General features: G+C 32.4%; 1 long non-coding RNA gene across 1 annotated transcript; it reads left to right on the forward strand.

Annotated features, from left to right (window-relative positions):
- The first annotated feature begins 1,863 nt into the window (after positions 1-1,863).
- On the forward strand, positions 1,864-14,330 carry LOC144845599 (uncharacterized). Its single transcript, XR_013612574.1, has 3 exons — positions 1,864-2,034; positions 2,408-2,527; positions 14,234-14,330. It is a non-coding gene; the product is annotated as an uncharacterized LOC144845599 (long non-coding RNA).
- The last annotated feature ends 7,754 nt before the right edge of the window (positions 14,331-22,084 follow it).

The raw sequence follows: 22,084 nt of genomic DNA on the forward strand, positions 1-22,084 counted from the left end.
CTAGGTACTCAAATTCATAAATTGAAACTAAAAAATTATTATATTTATTACAGATATCGACGAATGTGCATCTAACCCTTGTAATAATGGTGGAACGTGCAATGACGAGGTCAATTTCTTTTTCTGTACATGTCCTTTTGGTTATGCAGGAACAGTATGTCAAATTAGTAAGTCCAAATGATTTACAACGATTACGTTGTGTGTAGATCCTAAAGCGTGCATCTCACTTGAACACATCGCAACGCAAACACGTAAGCGCACCCGGAGTAATTTAATCACTCATTCGTTCATTCTTTCATTCGTTTTTATTTCACAATACATCAAACTTGTTATTTATCCAGATTAATTCAAAGTATTAAATAAAGAATGCAAAGCCTGGAAAAGACCAAATAAACTCAATATAGAGCTTTAAGCCAGTACAAAATAAACTAATAATTGTATCAAATACAAATAAACAATACTTAAATCTTAATCTTAACTTTAGATCAGACAAGTAGTAGTAATAATATAAACAAATATATTTAAAAATACACTGTTACGCTACAGGACAACACAAACACAACAAGCTGTAACTAACTGTCTTGTTTTTCTAGTTTCTTACTAAACACGTTTTTGTCACCACCTTTTCTACGACCAGTTATCTTTGTCTAATTTCGAATATCTAATCTTTATCACAATTGGTGAAAATCAAGAATCTGTGCGAACACAGTGTTTCAAAAACTTCGTTATAAATATTTACATGGTTACTTGGTTTTTTTTTAGATGATGATGATTGTTTTGGAAATCCATGTGCAAATGGGCAATGTTTTGATTTGGTTGGTGGTTATGTTTGTTCTTGTTTCCAGGGCTATACAGGAATCAACTGTGACATAGGTAAGTAAAGTGAGTGGCCGAGTGAGTGGCCGAGCGGTTAAGACAGTGGAACCGTAATTACGTAGCAATAAAATCGGCAAGGGTTCGAGACTCACTCAGCCCATGGTTCTGGTGGTAGAACGAGTCTTTTCGGATAGATAGATTTAGTTTATTTTTTTGTTTTATGAAAATCGAATTTACTTTAACAGATATCGATGATTGTTTGGTGAACACCTGTATCAATGGTGTATGTAATGATTTGGTTGGTGGATATTTCTGCCTGTGTTCTCCAGACTACACTGGTACAAACTGTGATATAAGTAAGTATTATGCGAACCTTAAGACATACATCCTAAATGATTTGACTTTATTACGCTGCTGGTAGATACAGTTTATTTTTTGTTTTATGAAGATCAAATTTCTTTAACAGATATCGATGATTGTTTGGAGAACCCATGTGTCAATGGTGTATGTACTGATTTGGTTGATGGATACATCTGCGTTTGTTCTCCAGGCTACACTGGTATAAACTGTGATATAAGTAAGTATTATGCGAACCTTAAGACATACGTACTCTAGATGTTTGACCTGACTACGCTGCTGGTACATCACCAATAGTTTGCAAAATCCACTTTTCAAATGTCAACCTGCCCCTGTGATTGCCATGTTTAAAAAAAATATTTATATAGATTTATTATTCTTTCTCTAACTTGACTTTCATTCTATAAGTAAAAATGCATATGTACAGTACTTTATCTTATCACCTCTTTTATACTATAATTTAAATTTTTGTTTCGCCGTTTAGATGCTGATGATTGTTCTCCAAACCCATGTCAAAATGGAGGGCAATGTACAGACTTTGTCAGTGGTTATTTGTGCACATGCATCGCTGGGTTTATCGGTCAAAACTGTGATACAAGTAAGTCAGTGCAAAATGTAATAACGGATCAATGCAATCGTATACATCGACGTAGTTTTATTCATCGATGAAATATCAAATTTAAAAAATGCAATGGGTTAAGTGGTTTTATGACGTTTATAATAATAATTTATAATTTTGCTTTATAGATGTCAATGATTGTTCTCCAAACCCATGTTTGAATGGTGGTCAATGTACAGACTTGATTAATGATTATTTTTGCGCATGCCAAACGGGGTATTCAGGGAGGAATTGTGAAACAAGTGAGTATTAGAATATCGTAACCATATAAGGAGTAGAAATAAGTTATGATTTTAACAGCGAAAAATGAGATTCGCCATTTTTCTGGTTTTATTTTCTTCTTGTATTTTTCCTTGAAAACTGTCAATAGAATACAATAACCGACTTCCTCTACCGACTTTTGTTCCACCACCACCCTCCTCTACATCACTACCACTACCTGTAACTAACTGTCTTGTTTTTTTTAGTTTCTTATAGTAAACACGTTTTGTCCCTACCTACGACCAGTTTTCTTTGTCTAATTTCGAACATCTAATCTTTATCACAATTTGTGAAAATCAAGAATCTGTACGAACACATAGTGTTTTAAAAACTTCATTATAAATGTTTTTTTAGATGATGATGATTGTTTTGGAAATCCATGTGCAAATGGGCAATGTTTTGATTTGGTTGGTGGTTATGTTTGTTCTTGTTTCCAGGGCTATACAGGAATCAACTGTGACATAGGTAAGTAAAGTAATTGCCGAGCGGTTAAGACAGTGGAACCGTAATTACGTAGCAATAAAATCGGCAAGGGTTCGAGACTCACTCGCCCCATGGTTCTGGCGGTAGAACGAGTCTTTTCGGATAGATAGATTCAGTTTATTTTTTGTTTTATGAAAATCGAATTTACTTTAACAGATATCGATGATTGTTTGGCGAACCCCTGATGGATACATCTGCGTTTGTTCTCAAGGCTACACTGGTATAAACTGTAGTAGTTAAATAGCGTTTATAGTCCGTTTATAGGCTGTTTTTCAAATTGTAAATATTAGTCAATTGTATAAATTACTGAAAAAACAAATTCCTAGGAAGTATGAAACAATAGGTATTGTATTTTGGGGTATATAACAATCGAGGTATTTACCGTATATAATTTAAATTAGTTACATGCTATCTTGTTGTGTTGTTAAAAAAAGTGGGGTTAATTCAGTATGTTGTCTACTATATGCTGTATAATTTAAATTGTACAACTTGTAGTTCAGTTGTACAAAGTACTGAAAAGTAAATGACTAAGGAAGTATAAAACAATAGGTGTTTCGGATATATAACAATTTAGGTATTATTTAATTTGATAGTTACATGACATCATGTATTGTCGGCAATTTTAAAAGGAGATAACTATGTATGCACGTGCATGAGTAGGCCTATTTGATTAATTAAAAAATAAATAATAAAGTTGGGATCTTCCCGCGCAGGTTCGAACCCTGCTCGCAGCGCCAATGTTGTAAATCGGCCGAGAGTGCGAAGCTACTACAATTATTACACAAAGCGTACCAGCTTACCTTTTAGGCGGGACTGGTCTCTTTCCGCCTCTAGTAGCCGAGATGTGGTGTTATACCCAGAAGAGTACGAACAGTCTACTCCGATGTGTGGCTGCTGGTAGTGATAAACACTCAGGCCAGCCTAGGAGGACTAGACGTACCTTAATTACGTTGCTGTGTGCGTATGGCTACCCGGTGAGCAGTCCCTTAGTACTAGCTAGGCGGTAACGGGACGATTCGGCGCTGGGACGATTCGGCCCGGGACGATTCGGCCCTGAGAAGTTTCGGCTCACTTAAATTTATCGGCTTTGATATCCATTTTATAAGCATAAAATAAGCTTTTTCCCCAAATTTTATTTCCAGAGAGACTATGAGGTAGTACTACTAGGGATAAAGATGCAATAAAGCAAACATTTTGAAAACATTGTCGAAAATGATCAATTTTTAGTCACGTGAACGATGTAAACAAGTTACGCCCTCTGTTGGCCGCTTGGCGAATACACGAAATAAACAAGATTTTCGAAGTAATAAATTGAATATAAAATTACGTTTTTTTAGTAATTTATTGTATATATTATATCAAAATTGTCAATATCAATAAAATACGGATTGTTAAACACCTTTAAAAACTTTAAATACCCACAAAAATGAATATGAATTTGGTCTAAAGTGAGACGTTTCGGCCTACAAAGTGGGATGTTTCGGCCCAAAAGTGGGCCGAATCGTCCCACCAAAAGTGGGCCGAATAGTCCCGGGCCGAATCGTCTCAGGGCCGAATCGTCCCTGTGCATTGTGCATTCGCCAAGCGGCCAACAGAGGGCGTAACTTGTTAACATCGTTCGCGTGACTAAAAAATGATCATTTTCGACAATTTTTTTTTAAATGTTTGCTTTATTGCATCTTTATCCCTAGTAGTACTACCCATAGTCTCTCTGAAAATAAAGTTTGGGGAAAAAAGCTTATTTTATGCTTATAAAATGCATCAAAGCCGATAAATGTAAGTGTGCCGAATAGTCCCGGGCCGAATCGTCCCAGGGCCGAATCATCCCGGGCCGAATCGTCTCAGGGCCGAATCGTCCCGTTACCAACCCTGCTGGCTATAGGCTAATGTATATCTAACACCAGGGAACGTGCGTAGAGCTGATACTTATACAGTGTAGTCACGATTTACGTCCGTCCCGTCCAATGTCATGCGTTCAAAGAGGCCGCTACGGCACCGGTCAGTAACGCACGTGACCTCGGGTCACACCTTTGGTCGACCCATTATTATATAATGGGGTTTTCGCTACACTCCTCCCAATTTTATAAAGGCTGAGCCCAGTGTTCTGATGGGGTCAAGTGCCTGGTAGCAATCGAGACTGATTAATTAGGAGGATTTGAGGTAAACTCAGAAAAGTCCGTCCTAATTGAAAATCTGCAAAGAAACAATGCGAGAGGTAACCATTCTACACATCTTCCACAGTGAATCAGATCCAGCTCAGGATAGGAATGTGGAAAACGGTCAGTTAACTACCCAGGGGCTGTCAGTTGCGAGGTTAGAGTTACTTCACCCTTCTTCTCAGCGAGACAAAGAACAGTCCTAGGCTAATTAATTTGATAACAGTACTGGTCCATAGGGGACACAGCTTCGTGGATAAGGGTGTTTTGATAGAACTAGACCGACATATAATTAATACTGGTATTTTATAACAACGACAAAAATAAAAAGATAAGAATATAATGAAGTGATATAATAAGTATGTCTTGATTGAACTATACAGACATGTACTTAATTTCTTCCGGAAATTATAACAATGGAGCTTCGCAATGAATGAATGGTGTAACGTCAAGCAATATGTTAGTTTCACTATTTTTCAAAAATAAATAATAATTATTTCTAACTTTAAATTAAGTTTCATTTTCATTTAAATGGTTTACGTTTTACATAAAGAATTCTTTGTTTCCTTTTAAAATAAAACAAAAAAGGACGCTACAACTGACATGTATACATTATTTTGTTTAGTATAAATGTAGGGTGAATGTATAGTTAAATTATCAGTATTCAATTCAATTCAAAGCAACATTTATTTACTCCTTTGGAATAAAAAAACTGATTACAATGTACAATATATATAAAAGATTTTAGAAAGAAGAGGGTACAAGAAAGATGAAAACACATTCTGTTGAGGGCGTACATATTATTTACACAGACAATCAAAAAAGAATAATAAAAAAAAAAATAAATAAATAAAAAATTGACCAAAAATAGTTAATATTTGGAAATAAGGTGACTTTTAAGTTTAGATAAAAATGATTTACTGGAAACGGAGTTTAAGATGGGGAGTGGCAGATCGTTCCAAAAAGTGGGTCCGGAATACCTAATGTTGTGTTGAAGTGGTTGGTTTTATGGGTTGGAATATGTAATTTTGAACTAATACGGGTATGATGATAATGAATTACAGAATTAGGAGTGAACATGGAGCAAAGATGTTTTGGAAGGTTAGAATAATAGAAGAAAAGATGAAAGAGCCTTGTTGGGTTAGATTGATATCAAGGACTTTGAGAAGGTGAAGCTTAGAAAAAATGAGATGAATGAGACAGGGGTGGGGCGCCAGGTATTACCCTGATGGCCTTTTTTTTAAAGAGTTTGAAGTTTTTTAATATTGGAAGGTTAAGAGTTGCGCCAGACAATATTGCAATGATTGCAATATATTGTTAATATAGTTAAGATAAGGCAGGATAATTGAGCAGTAAAGAATATGAAGAATGTTAGGGGGTAAAAAAAAGAAAGTCTAGTGATGATGCCCAGACTTTTTGAAATTTTATTCTCAACAAAATTGATATGATTTTTCCATGAAAGTCGACTGTCTAGATGAACTCCTAAAAATGTAGCAGATTGGACTGAGGGAATGTCATGATTGTTAATCGAAATGTTATAGTTTGCAGTATCAATGTTTTTAATTTTCTGAGGGGTCTCAAACAGGATGAAGTTACATTTTTTGTGGTTAAGAGAAAGTTTGTTAGCTGAAAAGTATTGAGACATGAGGGTCAGATTGGTATTAACAGTATTAAATAAGGTTTGAATATCAGGGTCAGAGTAATAAACAGTGGTGTCTTCAACATATAGAAAAAAGTTAAGAATTGAAGAAGAAAGATAGATGTCATTAATATATAGAATAAATAGCATGGGGCCAAGAAGAGAGCCTTGGGGAACACCACAAGTACAGGATTGAAGTTGGAGACAGAATTAGAATACATGGTACATTGAAAACGATTGGTAAGGTAACTTTTGAAAAGATCATATGCAGGCTCTCTGATTCCATAATAGGATAATTTAAATAAAAGTACATTGTGGTCTATTGTGTCGAATGCCTTCGACAAATCTAAAAAAACGCCGATGGCTAGATGACCACTTTCAAATGCGTCAACAATTTTGTTTGTTAAGTCAATGAGAGCCATGGGTGTGTTGTGTCCTTTTCTAAAGCCGTATTGATTTTTGTGAAGAATGTCATGTTTTGAGATAAATGAAAATGTACGATCGTAGATTACCCTTTCTAAAGCTTTAGAGAAAATAGAAAGGACAGATATGGGGCGATAGTTAGAGAAATCAGATTTGCTTCCAGATTTGTAGATAGGGATAACGCGCGCAAACTTCATCCTGTCTGGGAAAACACCCTTTGATAAAGCAAGATTAAAAATATGAGTAAGTGGAAAAGAAAGAGATCGGCAATATGTTTAATGGGCTTGGTTTGAAAATCATCAATACCGGGTGATTTGTTGTTTTTAAAAGTAGAAATGATTTTAAAAACTTCGGCCTCATTGACTGGAGTAAAGAATATTGAGTTAGGGGTAGAGTTGGGTAAGAAGTATTTAAATGATCTGTTACTATTGGGAATTTCATTAGCAAGTGAAGTGCCGATTTCAAAGTATCAGTTTTCAAAGCGCTGAACTCACTTCTACAATCTTGATTAAGAGAATTTAGTACAGTTTTCATCAGTATGAACTTCTACAAACCAACAGTCGATTACACCGATTCTAAAATAGCCGATAAGGCTAAGGCTACTATGCAGTGAGTTATGAGGTCTAGCAAGAGACAGAGAGTAGAAGATGAACCAAATACTAGCGCTTCTTTTCAACAAGATTGTCGACCGGTGGTAAAGAATCACTTTTTAAGAATGATAATCGAATTACAGTTACAGCTACTAAACGTATTAAACTTGACGTGATGATAATATGTACGTTTGTATCCGAGAATACTATCAATCAGAACCAGATGGTAAATGTAAATTAGGCAAGAAAGGTATTAATTTAACATTGATGCAGTGGAGAGATCTAATGGAACAAAAGGACATGGTCGATGAAATGATTGAAGAGTTGAATGGATGTGAAGATTGTGGAACCGGTGTAAACATGAATGACAATGAAATGCTAGAAACACGGACCAAAAAAAGCTACAAGAATGACAATTACGATTGGTTAAAACAGTTTCCGTAATTACAATGTAATCTTTTGGAAAACAGAACGGATTGATGATCTTGGATTGGACATTTTTTAAATTGAATGACATTGGGGAAGCTAATTTTGAAACAAATGAAACACAGCGCTTCGACAGGATCTGTGAAAATGAGACAAGGGATGAAACAGTTTTAGTAAATGCCGAATGTTATTTTTAATCCATGGAAGCTGTATATAACACGACGATATGCTGTAACATTTAACCATTCTACAACGCTGTAACCTATCAGACATACTATTTTTCTTCAGACACTTTAGCCAGTTAAAAAAATCACTATGAATTTCGTCAACGAAGTAATTGAAATTATCGACTTAACCATGCAGGAAGAAGAAGTCGCTGCAATTGAACTGATTGACTTAACAACGCTACCTGATTCAGAAGAAGAATATGAACTATTAGAATTTAAAAGGTTTTGAAGAACTAGAGAGGGAAGCCGATTTTTCAATCCATTCAGAAGAAGAAAACGTTCCGATAGAATTAACGATGGATTCTAAAGAGATGGAACTAATGGAGGAAGATATTACACCAGAAGAGGATGTTCTATACCCACGTATAATCTCGACCGAGGAAAAATACTCTTCGATGAAACCAAAACCATAGAAGACAACTTAAACTATCTGACAGAAGATAATTCAGAACTAGACGACGATGTGTTCATCTATGAAATAGCCATAGACCAGTTGACGGAAGAAGTGAAGGCGATGACAAGTTCTAACCAAAGAGAATGGTTAATGATAAAGGAAACAGTTAAACGAACATACATATCGGCATTCATAGCTGTGATGAATGATATGAAAAAACTTTACTGTTTGGGTTGCCTGTACGGCAGATATCAAATAAGATGTACAGAAGAAGACCACGACATTTGTAACTTACCAAAACTTGAACTTCTTCACAGGTGTTATCAAGCTATCTTATGTTTAAATCTCGTCGACAATGGTAGTACCCACTTTGAATGGGCATTTAAACATTTTAACCTGCTGTTATGAACGTCAATGAATTTAACTCACTGATAAAAATCGTTTCAAGTGATTACAACCTTTTTTCAAAAATGTATAATTGTATGTAGTTACCATCTTTTTCAATTATTTGTAATGTTATTAAATGTTTTGAGTTATTTTTCTTTTCTTTTTTTCTTATCTGTTAAAGTATTATTATTCTTATTATGTTTTGTAAAGTGTATTGCAATAGAATGTGTATTGAAATAAATTTTGTTTTTAACAACAACGAAAATGAAATTTGATCTTTGCGTGTTATTTAAGTATTTGAATTATTTTTTAAATTTTTATTTGGGTGATTGAGGGTAATGAGTATAAACAAATCAGGCATATCAAGCAGAAGGTCCGAGTTCGAGTCTCAGTTGGGGCGACTTTTTCTCATTCTCACAGATTTCCTCATCTTTATCGTTTCAAATTAATTAATTAAATACAGTATATCACCGGGCGGTTTAGAATTACTGTTCTGATTTGTTTATATATATAAAAGTATCTCATCGGAGATCTCGTCTCGTGAATAAAAATACTGAAAGATGAGGGCGTATCAATTTGATCTCTGGTGCGCGCGTACAAATAAAGACTAGTGCTGTTCCGACGTACCACGCCGAGAATGTTAAAGAATCGCTATCCAATCGAGTTTGAACAATACCATGAAAGCCCCAGTGGTCTAATGGTTAGGACAACTGCATATCAAGCAGAAGGTCCGAGTTCGAGTCTCGGTTGGGGCGACTTTTTCTTATTCTTACAGATTTCCTCATCTTTATCGTTTCAAATTAATTATATATATATATATATATATAAAGTCAAATTACTGAAAAAATGACAATGATGTCGATATCAGTGGCTGGATCACAATGGAGATACAAAAAAAATAAGCGAAAACCTAAATCAAAACGATAAAGTAAAACAGCCAGAAATATTGGCAAAGCTTTCGGGCAACACTAGCCCTTCATCAGTGCCTTATTGTAAGCAATAATAATGCTAATCATAATATCACACGATAGGTTTTTGACATGACATATATTGTATAAATATTGTTGGAAAGTTTCCAAACTTGCAAATAACTATTCATTATTATTCGACATTCGTCCGTGATTTTGTCGTAATATTTTACCTGGAAACCCATATTGTACCCAGATAGTTGGTTATTTACTTCAAAACATATTTTGAAGACGAATTCTTACAAAAGTGATCCTATTTATTTGCTACCTTATTGTATAATTACCTTTTACCTACTGTAAACAATTTAGTGACGTAAATAACGCAAACAATATGTATAATAATACCATTAATAAAATCATTCTTCACACTTAAATGATTTATTATACCGTTTCCAAAAACATGAATTCTTGCATATGTCACATGTCTATCATTTTGGTTTTATATTTTTGCCACATATTGTTGTTGTAATACCTACCTGGAAAAATAATAAGAAGCCATTCACTCTACTAAAAGACGAATTGTTATAAAAGGAGCCGTTACTCTGGTATCGTACAAATTGATAAGTTTGATTCTCTTGATAAGTGACCTACAACTTACAAACAAGATGTTACTCCTCAAGAACAGCCTGTTCGTTCTATTTGTAGTTATCGGAGTTGCTCATGTCCGAGCATTCCCTCAAACTCAAAGTAAGTTCTGTGTATTTATTTTTCATCATGATACCTTACCGCTGCAATCCAGTCTAAGTATAGTTATGCCATTATTACGATGTTTGGTGTTGTTTAAATTTAGTTGAGCTCATTAGCAATAGTGCGATTTAAACTTGTAAAATTGCAATATCAATAGGAAGTGCTCTATGGTATCAATTACGATAGTTGATTTACTTTAATCGTCTTTAAAATTTAATTTTAGTTTCTTGTTTGCTTATAAATATTATTTGTTTATAGTTCCTTGACTTAAAGAGACAGTGAACCTCTATAACTCACAATCTAGAAGTCACAGTAATCTAAATTAGCCTTCCGTCTGTCTAAAATGTGTATAATATTAATATATATATTCCTGTCCACCCAGGCAGCACTTGCCAGTTCTTATGCCATGACTTTATCCAAATTTCTTCACTTGCACCGATGAAGGGCTAGTGTTGCCCGAAAGCTCTGCTAACTTTTCTGGCTGTTTTACTTTATCGTTTTGATTTAGCTTTTCGCTTTTTTTCACTGAAAAAAATGACAATGCTGTGGGTATCAGTGGCTGGATCTCAATGGAGATACAAAAAAAAGCGAAAAGCTAAATCAAAACGATAAAGCAAAACCGCTAGAAAAGTTAGCCTTTTTGATCTTGTGTTTTTGTATAAATGTTTTAATTCTTTATTAGACTGTAACTTAGTTAGTCTTAGAGTCCCTTGTCGTCGTCTTAGAAGAAATCCTACATTCCATATTCCTTTTAGTAGAGTAAATTTAAAAAAAATGGTTTTATTAGTAGATTAAGTCAAACTTATAATTCTTTTACTTTAAAGATGTATTGTCCCTCTGAAAAAATAATTCTTTAACAACTTTTTTTTTAATATTCCATTTTAATGTAACATCATAGTTGTCCACTTTAACCAAAAATTGGATTTAAAAAATGTATTTACCTGAAAAAAATGTAATTTAAAGGAAAAATGGTCAAATTGGCTGTCAGCCGATGGATTTTTGGTTAAATTTAACCATTTATTTTGTCATTTTATAAGTGATATTTTTTTTCGTTTTTTGTTTCTATGGAAGTGTTTAATTTTATTAAAACTACAAAAAAAAATATTCGAAGTCCGATTTAATTAATCTTCATTTTTCATGTTTTTGTGGGACAATACATCTTTAAGAAACCCTGCGTTAGATATTTTTATTAATAATCTCCGTAAGTTTCATAACATTGTTTAGTAGTTTAGTATAATATTTGTTATTGTATGTGTACGTGTTTGTCTGTGTTCCCTCCTGTAAGTGGTGAACCATGAGTTCACTGTTGGTTGGGAAATGAAATAAATAAATAAATACAGTTTTTTTGTTAATTCATTACTTTTTGCGGTCTTTTATGTAGCTGTTTTTCATGTTCGTGGCTTATGAATCCTCTACTACTATTAATTTCGAAAAACAGTTATAATGCAATAATTTAATAAATTTTAATCATGTTATTATATATCGTTTTAGTCTTATTTTTTTAATAATTGCGAATTGTGGCATATCTTCATTTCTGGTGTCCAATTATAATATATGTATTGTTTGTCTGGTAATGTCTTAAAGATGTATACTTATACTGTATGCTTTTTGCAATTTTTTTTCAATAGTAATATTATAATATTAGGCTTGCTAAAATAACTTCGCCGTAGTCGGTCGTATAATTAGGTTATCATTTAGAATAAAAGTATCACCTAATGTTATTGTATGAAATCTTTATTGGTTATCCGGTATTGGTAACTTTTTTATTGAAACTTCAAAAAATCATAATTTATATAAGGCTTCGTCGACCTTATATCGAATAAAAATGGCTTATTGCACAAGAAATTACGCGCGCACGCGCCATTAAAATTTTATATTGCGAAAAATCAATTTCTGCGCGTTTCAGGTCATTATAAACATTTTCGATTTGTTTACATTGCGCGCGCACTTTTGCGCACGCAGATCGTAAGCAACATAGAAAGGTCGTTTTTGTAATTGATTTTTGCGTTTCATATCATCTGTAGCAGATTTCATTAATTTTGATGAACTTTAATTGCAAAATAACGGCGCAGGTACACGTTGAACTTGAATAATCGTGTGTTTAAAAATGCGTAATTTAATGCAAATCTGTGAAATGTTTTCTAACCAGAATATGGCTGGTGTCCTCCAATTTTTGAAAATTTTTTATTGGAAGTTGATGAGTTGTAGATATGAATTAATGTAAAAATGTGTACCTACCGGATGTTTTGACTTCACCATATGACCAGTTTCTCAGAATGAAAAGTGATTCTCATGATTAAAACTTTTAATGAAAGCTGTTAAATTGTAGATCAGAATTCATATAAAAATGTTGTCTATTGGATTTTGTGACGTCATCATATGGTCAGTGGAATTTAAAACGTCGGATTTACATCTCTTTCGTAAACATTTTTAGCGTTTAAAAGTTTCGTTTATGTTTTCTAATTTCATAGATAGTAACGATTGTTCCCCGAACCCATGCGTCAATGGTGTATGTAATGATTTGGTTGGTGGATATTCCTGTCTGTGTTCTCCAGGCTACACTGGTACAAACTGTGATATAAGTAAGTAATTTGTTGTCGAGTGATCTGCTATTCACCCACAGGTGTATACTTATATAGTGATAAACAGAAACCGATTGGATTAGGTACCATAACAGAAATGTGATATAGGCCTAGCAAGCTAACTTTATGGTTTATAAGATCCTTAAAAAAGAATTCAGTTATCTTCAGGAGTACTGATTTGTTGGGCCGTGATTTATGACGCCTAAGGGATCTTTATATAGACTTATTTTTTCGAATAAATGTACGTACCTATCAGATACACTTGTCTTGTGTCGTATGACAAATAAGTACTGTAATAGTTACTGAAGTTAGTATTACAACCTCGTCAATGAAAACACAAATATGTATATGTTTATTCACTTATTTATGAAAATGCATACTATAAAGTTTCGTTTGTCTGTAAAATGATGTAATCAAGCTGTTTACATAAGTAATTAAAACCAAATTGTAGTTGGAGAAAAGAAACTACGAAGCATGTTTATGTTATGTTGTGTGCCGTTATGTTTTCACCATTGACAGCCATTGGAGTGTTTAACAATGGCAAAACTATACATTGTGTTTATCATAATTGAACTTGAAATACCTCCTAAATAAAGGAACCTAAATGTTAATTTTCACTGTATACAATGGAAAGGTTACCAAAGTTTACCAATATTGTATTTATACTATTATATAGTTTAGTGCCTTATAGTCTACTGATATAATAATTATATTGTAGTATCTTTTACCTGGTGAAATATCCACATATTTATATATAACGCCTACGAGTATCTATTCTTAATCTATGCAAATTTGCTGAGTAAAATAACAGCATATTACCATATACTGTATCAAATATTCCGCAATCATTTTGTTGTTCATGCTATAATATCCTAATTATGACATATTAATCTCATTTTTATTAATGATTTCTGCTTGATATAAATGATTTTTTGTTCTAAAGAGCCTAATTATAAAATGTAAGGAATTTTATGTCTTGGTATTGTTTAATCATCTAATGTACTCAGAGCAATTAATACATTTAAAAGAGAAATTTGAATCTGTAAATTTGCGAAATCCATAATCGTAATTCATCCCCCATTTAGCCTAGCAGGACCAAACATAAATTATTAATCCTTCAATTACCTACACTTTTCTTACACAAATAATCTTTTTTCTCTCTTGTACATATCAAATGATCTACTCCTATCTTCCAATTCTGTTTACCTTTAGGCCTAGATCAATTCTGTTTCGACAAGACTAATGGATATCACTACCATCCAACAGACTGTAATATATTTTACCAATGTTACCAAGGTACAACATACCCTAAAACATGTCAAATTTTAAAATGTTGTATTGTAAATTGTTCGATCTAATAATACCTCAATGTTAATTTGAATAATTTAAACTAAATTAATTTGTACAACCAAAGATTAAAACTTTTTGAAATAAAAAGATGTTGATAATAATAATGGTGTTGCTTCTTTTTTTGCTGCTTTTCTATGACTAACTGGAAACAGCCATCACATTTTTAAAAGTTTTTAAATTTGCTAGCGGACGGTGAGGCTACTATAACTACAACCAACTTATGGTATTGTTAAACTTTATAAATATATCAGTTTAGTGGGAAGGCAGTTTGTAACAATAATTTTCAGAGAATGTTTGGTGCACCAAATTTTACATTTATTTTCGTGTTTTTCTTTCGGTAATATCTACATATTTGCATGCCATTGTTCATAACATTTCTGTAGGCCTAGATCAATTATATCATACCTAAACAACATGTTAGTTCAATTGGTCCAATACATCCTGGTATAGTATTCTTTAGCCAAGTTTCAAAGTTTGTATAACATGTTACCTTATAACACACATATTATGTTATGGTCATAATATAATCGCCTTTAATGTCTCGTATCAGTAAGATGGAGACAATTGTAGACCTACTGTAAATGTATTACAAAAAAATGCTTTTTATTATTATTTGAGCACTGTTACCAAATAGTATATCCACATATTTGTGGCGCTGAATATTTGTTCAGAACTTCACATACAATATCACCTATAAAATATCACCTACTGTCTTGTACAATACCATAATTATTAATTACAGCTTACAACTGAATGCGTACTCGAATTGACAGTTTCTAAAGTTGTCAAAAAATCCATTCCATGTTTTTATACTTTTTACGCACCAATAATATACAAATAATGAATGTTTATGAGTAAGGGTACAAATAATGGCATTTGGTGAATGATGAAAGGTCATATGGAGATATAGATATTTAGATGTTAATAATAACAATGAATACCGTAGCTCACGTTATAGGTTATTGACATGATGCACATAAAACCGACTCCTTATTGTGGAAACTTTTCAAAGAACCTAAAAAATATATTGATGATTATTTCCATTTATTCAAATAAGTCTTTCGGTTTCATTTTTTGTGTTAAACTTATTGAACCTTCCTCTACATTCAAAAGTGTATACCTGGTTCAAGTAATACACTATTTAGCAAGTATCATGCAAAAATGTTGCTTACAGCTAGTCATTATAAAATACATTAAATGTTTTGACTTCCCGAGAGCTCTACCAAGGAAGTATATGAAAAACATATTGCCATCTGTGAAACTAATTGATACCAAGACAAAACAATATATACGACAATTAATTTAGAACAAGAAATAAAACATGCAATCAATTAAACAAGAATAGAACATAAAACACATTTAAATAAGAGGTGCAGTATGTTACATTTCTTTATTATAGGCCTACCATTATTGTAGTACATTTTAGGCTACCCATTATTATTAACATATTCAATAAAATGATATTATAATTGTTCACATCATAGGTCATTGATTTTACATATACAATATGGTATCGTGCTTAAATTTGCAAATGACTTACCTTGGTATTGAGCATTTAATCCTATTATGTCCATTTTATTGGAAAGTTTTAAAAGATCCAAATATGACTATTCTTACTATTCATTTATTTGTATGATGTCCGTGTTTTTTTCTTATAGTGACATAGGTGGTTATTCACTTCAGAATACGGATTCTTACAAAAGAGTCTAATGCTGTTATTCTTCCTATCTTATTGTACAATAACCTTTTACCTATCAATGTATTTGTGAGATATTTGATAATAATATACACGATAGGTTATTATTGACATGACATATATTGTATAAAAATTGTTGGAAAGTTTCCAAATAACTATTCATTACTATTCATTATATCTATGTATTGGTATGAAGATTTTTCCGTGATTTTGTCGTAATTTTTTACCTGGAAACCCATATTGTACCCAGATAGTTGGTCATTTACTTCAACACATATTTTGAAGACGAATTCTTACCAAAGAGCATGATGCTGTTTTGTCTACCTTATTGTATAATTACCTTTTACCTACTGTAATAAACATATTTATTGACGCAAATAACGCAAGTAAAATGCATAGACCTAATAATACCATTAATAGAATCATTCTTCACACTTAAAGATGTATTGTCCTTTGAAACACAAAAAATGAAGGTCAAAATATTTTAATTTAAATTGGCCATATCAAGTAATATTGCCAAAAACAACATGTTAACGTAATTAACAGGTAAATTAATTTGATTACATTTCGTCTAGAAAATCGTCGTGAGCGAAAGTAAACAAAGATTTCAAACCACGAGTATGAATTATGCATGATGCTAATTAGGATTGTTTACAACTCGTTACGGTTGAGAAGGTGTTTTCACACAGATCGCGAGGAAGTTTTATGATTATGCATACAGAGTAGCCAAACAAGCGCGCTGCATTATGAGATATGTTTTGATCGAAAACTTTGACTGGAAGTCAAAGTTATTTTTTGAACAATAAAAACGTCTGTATTTCAGTTAAATGATTTTTTTTCGATTAATTTTTTGTGAAATTTAATAACTATTATGATACATCAAAATGACCCACTTTTTTTCGAAATCTTTTATTTTTATTTTTTTGGAATTAGTCAAAGGGACAATACATCTTTAAATGATTTATTATACCGTTTCCAAAAACGTGAATTCTTGCATATGTTACACGTCTATTATGTTGGTTTTTTTTTCCACATATTGTTGTTGTAATCCCTACCTGGAAACATAATAAGAGGCCATTCACTCTACTAAAAGACGAATGGTTATAAAAGGAGCCGTTACTCTGGTATCGTACAAATTGATAAGTTTAATTCTCTACAACTTACAAACAAGATGTTACTCCTCACGAACAGCCTGTTCGTTCTATTTGTAGTTATCGGAGTTGCTAATGTCCGAGCATTCCCTCAAACTCAAAGTAAGTTTTGTGTATTTATTTTTCATTATGATACCATACCGCTACAGTCCAGACTAAGTATAGTTATGCCATTATTACGATGTTTGGTGTTTTAGTTTAGCTCATTAGCAATAGTGCGATTTAAACCCCCGATTTTAAATAAGCTAATGTCTTTTATATGAATGAATTAACACATTTTATTAGATTTCAAATCCACAAATTAATTTAAAGAATGTTTTGCTTGAAGTGCAATTTGAATCAATGATTTTGCAGGATCACTATGTTGTGTTTTGGAAGGTTATTCCTTGCTTTAAGAGTTTCCAATTGAGCTGGTGCAGATCAATCCTAATAACATTTAAACAAATCAGTGGTTTTTTTAAAGGATTTTTATAGAATTTAGGCCTAAACTTTTTAACGTAGAACTATTGTTAATAATGCTGTTGAAGTCTACCTGATAGTATTGTTCCTAGTAGTAGTTTATGATATGGTTATATATTTCATTTTCTTTAAATAATCGTGTCCATCTAACTTTGCTAATTTAGATATCCGAATGATTGTCTCCCGAACCCTTGCTTAAACCAGGGCATGTGTATCGACGGTGTTATCACGTACACGTCTGTTTATGTATGGTGTGTTTTAAAGATTGTTTAAAGACACCTTCCCTACAATTTGTGACGTTTTGTAAAAATAATACATATATATTACTTTAAAAATATTAAACCATGTCATTCCTTGTCTTAAATGTACCGTTTTATGGTAAATTATGATAAAAAGTGAGAAACAATGCACTACCTAAGTAGCTCGCGGCGATTGACCTCTCGTGGACGGTCTTAGGCCTAGCCTAGCTAGGCTTAGTTTTGTAGGCCTAGCTGGTAAACATCGGTAACGTACCAGGGCCGTAGCCAGGATCTGTCAAGGGGGGGGGGTTCGGACACTAAGTATTTGGGTCACTGCCCCGCGCCACCCCAACCCGGTGGGGTCTGAGGCGAATTTTGTTAAATGACACCCCTTGATGGCCGGAAATGGTACTCTCGCCCATAACATTCATGATAAATGGCACCTGACCCGGAACTTGATAGGCTTAGTCATAAAGTAGTTACAGAGTTGCAGGGCATTTTATCATTGTTGAAGGTTTTGATATTAGCCTAATTGTTAAAACGACCTTCACAACCAAAATACTTCTTTGTAATAACATTTATTTTAAATGGAACGCTATAAAAATAATCCTCTGCTTCATCAGAGCATGAATACCTAATAACCAGACAAGAACGTATCTTTATTACGTTTTACTATAAATCCATTTTCATATCACGCAATCCATTTTTCAACAATATAGTAGTATAACAATAACATTTTGATTGAATAGTGAGGGATTAGTTACAGTTTGACTTTGAATAAACCATTGGTAATTTACTGAAAATCCAAAATGAACTTGTGTTATAATACAAACAATATTATTCAATCAAAGAAACGCTCTACTACACATGAGAAATAGATGTCGGTCGATAAACTTCTGACGACGACTAAAACAACGACCATCAGCTAAATGTTAGTGATTTTATTTCATCTCTGGCTTGTTACATTTTTCATGACACATTACCGGACTTCCCCCTCCTCTCGCAATGAACTACAGTACAGATCTTCCCTATCTAGGCTCGTGTATGTAGCATACTATTTCTGATGCGTGTAGTACCCTATTTATCTTCATTTCCGTACGTTCGTAAATATTAGGCCGAATTTCCGTAGTAATTTATAGACGTTCCGAAATTTGAACCGTGTTATACCGGTAGCAGAGCAAAGTTCGCTTCTTTCATGTCCTATCATTATTTTCTTTGTTTTATTTGAAGTGTGGTTTAAAACAACACTTTTGTAAAGTTTATAGTGGATAAATAAAAATGAATTTTTGGAAATTGTGGTTTTAACATCTGACTTTATTTAGCATTTTTAAATGAATTAAAATTCCAAATTATACAATTTAACCTTTTGCTCAATATATTTATAGCAACAGCTTCATATTTTTTTGTATAACTTTTTAAAATTATTATTTGATAATTAATTTACATTAATTGAGTACAGTTATTAGAATGTATTACCGTTATTAGAATGTATTATTCATAATAAGACCAACTTTAACCTCGTAAATGTTTATGCTCCAAACAATTACAAGGAAAGAGCAATATTTTTTAAGAAACTTGAAAATAAGATAAACACATTATGTGATGTAACTAATGAATACATAATAATAGGAGGTGACATGAATTGCATATTAGATAAAAAGGTAGATCAGAAAAACAGCGTGAATAGCTACGACAAATCACCAATAGCATTAAAAAATGCATGAATAAGTTACATTTAATTGATATATGGAGACAAAGTCATAAAGATAAATCCCAATTTACATGGAGAAGAAAGGATACGTACAGAAGGTTAGACTTTTGGTGCACATCAAACGCCCTTTATAAAAATGGTGACATCATTTCTACAGATATTCGACCTTGTATCTTCTCTGATCATCAAGCGATATCTTTGAAAATAATAAATGATGAAAAAAAGAGAGGTACAGGATTCTGGAAACTAAACAATAAGGTCTTGAATGATGAAATATATGCGTTAAATGTTATACACATAATTGAAAAGACAAAAAAAAACGAATATAACTTGAAACCTGACAGTTTATTGGAATACTTAAAAGTTAAAATAAAAGAGTTCTCGTGTAAATATTGTTCAAGAAAGAAAATTAAAAAAAATTATACTAAAGAAAAGTTGATAAAAGAAGTTAGCGAACTTACAAAAAAACTTGATTCAACCTACAGCCAAGAAACTGACTGTCAATTAAAAAATAAAATAGAACAACTTGATGAAATATACACATCTGAGGCCCAAGGAGCCCAAATCCGTTCGAGAATAGAATGGTTTGAAAAGGGAGAAAAAAATACTAAGTTTTTTCTCGGCCTTGAAAAAAATAATGGAAAAAGAAAACAAATTACTACCCTATTAAAAACTAATGGAAAGTATACTACCGACACTAATGACATTTTAAGAGAACAGGTCAACTTTTACAAAAACTTATATTCCAAAAAAAATATTTCTGTTAATAATATAAATAGCTATCTTGATAAATCAAAATCCAAAACACTTTCATTAAATGACAGTATGCAATGTGAAGGTTTACTAACTATAGATGAATTAACAAGTGCTCTTCATAAAATACACTTGAATAAAAGTCCGGGGTGTGATGGACTAAGTGTAGAATTTTACAAGTTTTTTTGGAATCATATAAAAGAAATGTTATGTGCATCCTTAAATTATAGCTACAATAAAAGTAAACTACCTAAAACACAAAAAAAGGGAATAATAAAATTATTATTTAAAAATGGAAAAAGAGAATTACTAACAAACTGGAGACCAATTACATTGTTAAATGTTGATTATAAAATTATGGCCCATGCCCTATCGAGTAGAATACAAAAAATAATTGCCCCAATTATTGATTCCGACCAAAAAGGTTATATCAACGGACGATTTGGAGGAGAAAACATACGCTTAGTAGAAGACGTTCTTTTCCAGACCAATACATGTAACTTACCCGGAGCATTAGTTTTTCTAGACTTTGCAAAGGCCTTCGATTCATTAGATAGAAACTTTATTTTTAAATGCCTCCAAAAGTTTGGCTTTGGAATGTCATTTACAAAATGGATTACATTGTTATTATACAGAAACAGAATGTATTATAGAAAATAATGGTTGGCTATCTGAAAGTTTTCAGATAAAAAGTGGAGTAAGACAAGGATGTCCACTGTCTGCTCTTTTATTCACACTTGCTGTTGAAATAATGGCTAATAACATAAGAGATAATCCTCTATGTAAAGGCATTATGTTACCATGTAATATAGATAATGTAAATGAAAGTACTGTTAAAATTTGTCAATTAGCAGATGACACCGTCTTATTTACACAAGACGAGACTAGTTTAAAACACTTTTTGAAAGAAATAGAGGTTTTTTGTAATATATCTGGATTAAAATTAAATAAAGAAAAAACTAAAGGAATGTGGATTGGTTCCAGCAAAAATAATGAAACAGCACCTTTTAATCTAACATGGACGAAGAATCCAGTTAAATTCTTAGGGATATATGTCGGCTACAATAAAAGAGTGTGCGAAGGAAAGAACTGGAATGAAAAAATCACTAAACTTGATCAGATATTGCAATTATGGCAAAAAAGAAACCTCTCTTTTTTTGGAAAAATAATTATTATAAAAACATTTGCAATTTCCAAACTTGTATATAATGCTAGTGTCATAAATGTGCCTAAATATGTATTCCCAAAAGTAGAAAAGGTATTATATAGATTTTTGTGGGGTAAAAAAAGAGAAAAAATAAAAAGAAAAACCCTTATAAATTCAATACTAGAAGGTGGTCTAAATATGGTACATCTTAGCACAATGGTTAGTTCGTTAAAACTTAGTTGGGTTAAGAGATTGTTAAGCCCTGACCCAGGTAAATGGAAATATTTACCAAAACATTATATGTATCCATTTAATTATACTGTCAATATTAGTGAGCCCAATTTTGAAAGTCATGTAGAACTGAAATGTATGCCTGAATTTTATAAAGAAATGTTAAAAGTGTTAGTGTATTTTAACAATATAAGTAATACATACCCGCAAAATGTAAACGAAGTTGAAAAACAACATTTGTGGGAAAACACTTTTATAAAATGCAGTGGAAAAACATTATATTTTAAAAGTTGGATACAAGCAGGGTATAAAACAATAAAAGATATAATAGT

The sequence above is a fragment of the Antedon bifida genome, chromosome 6 (genome assembly GCF_963402885.1).
Source record: "Antedon bifida chromosome 6, ecAntBifi1.1, whole genome shotgun sequence".
Classification (NCBI taxonomy): Eukaryota; Metazoa; Echinodermata; class Crinoidea; order Comatulida; family Antedonidae; genus Antedon; species Antedon bifida.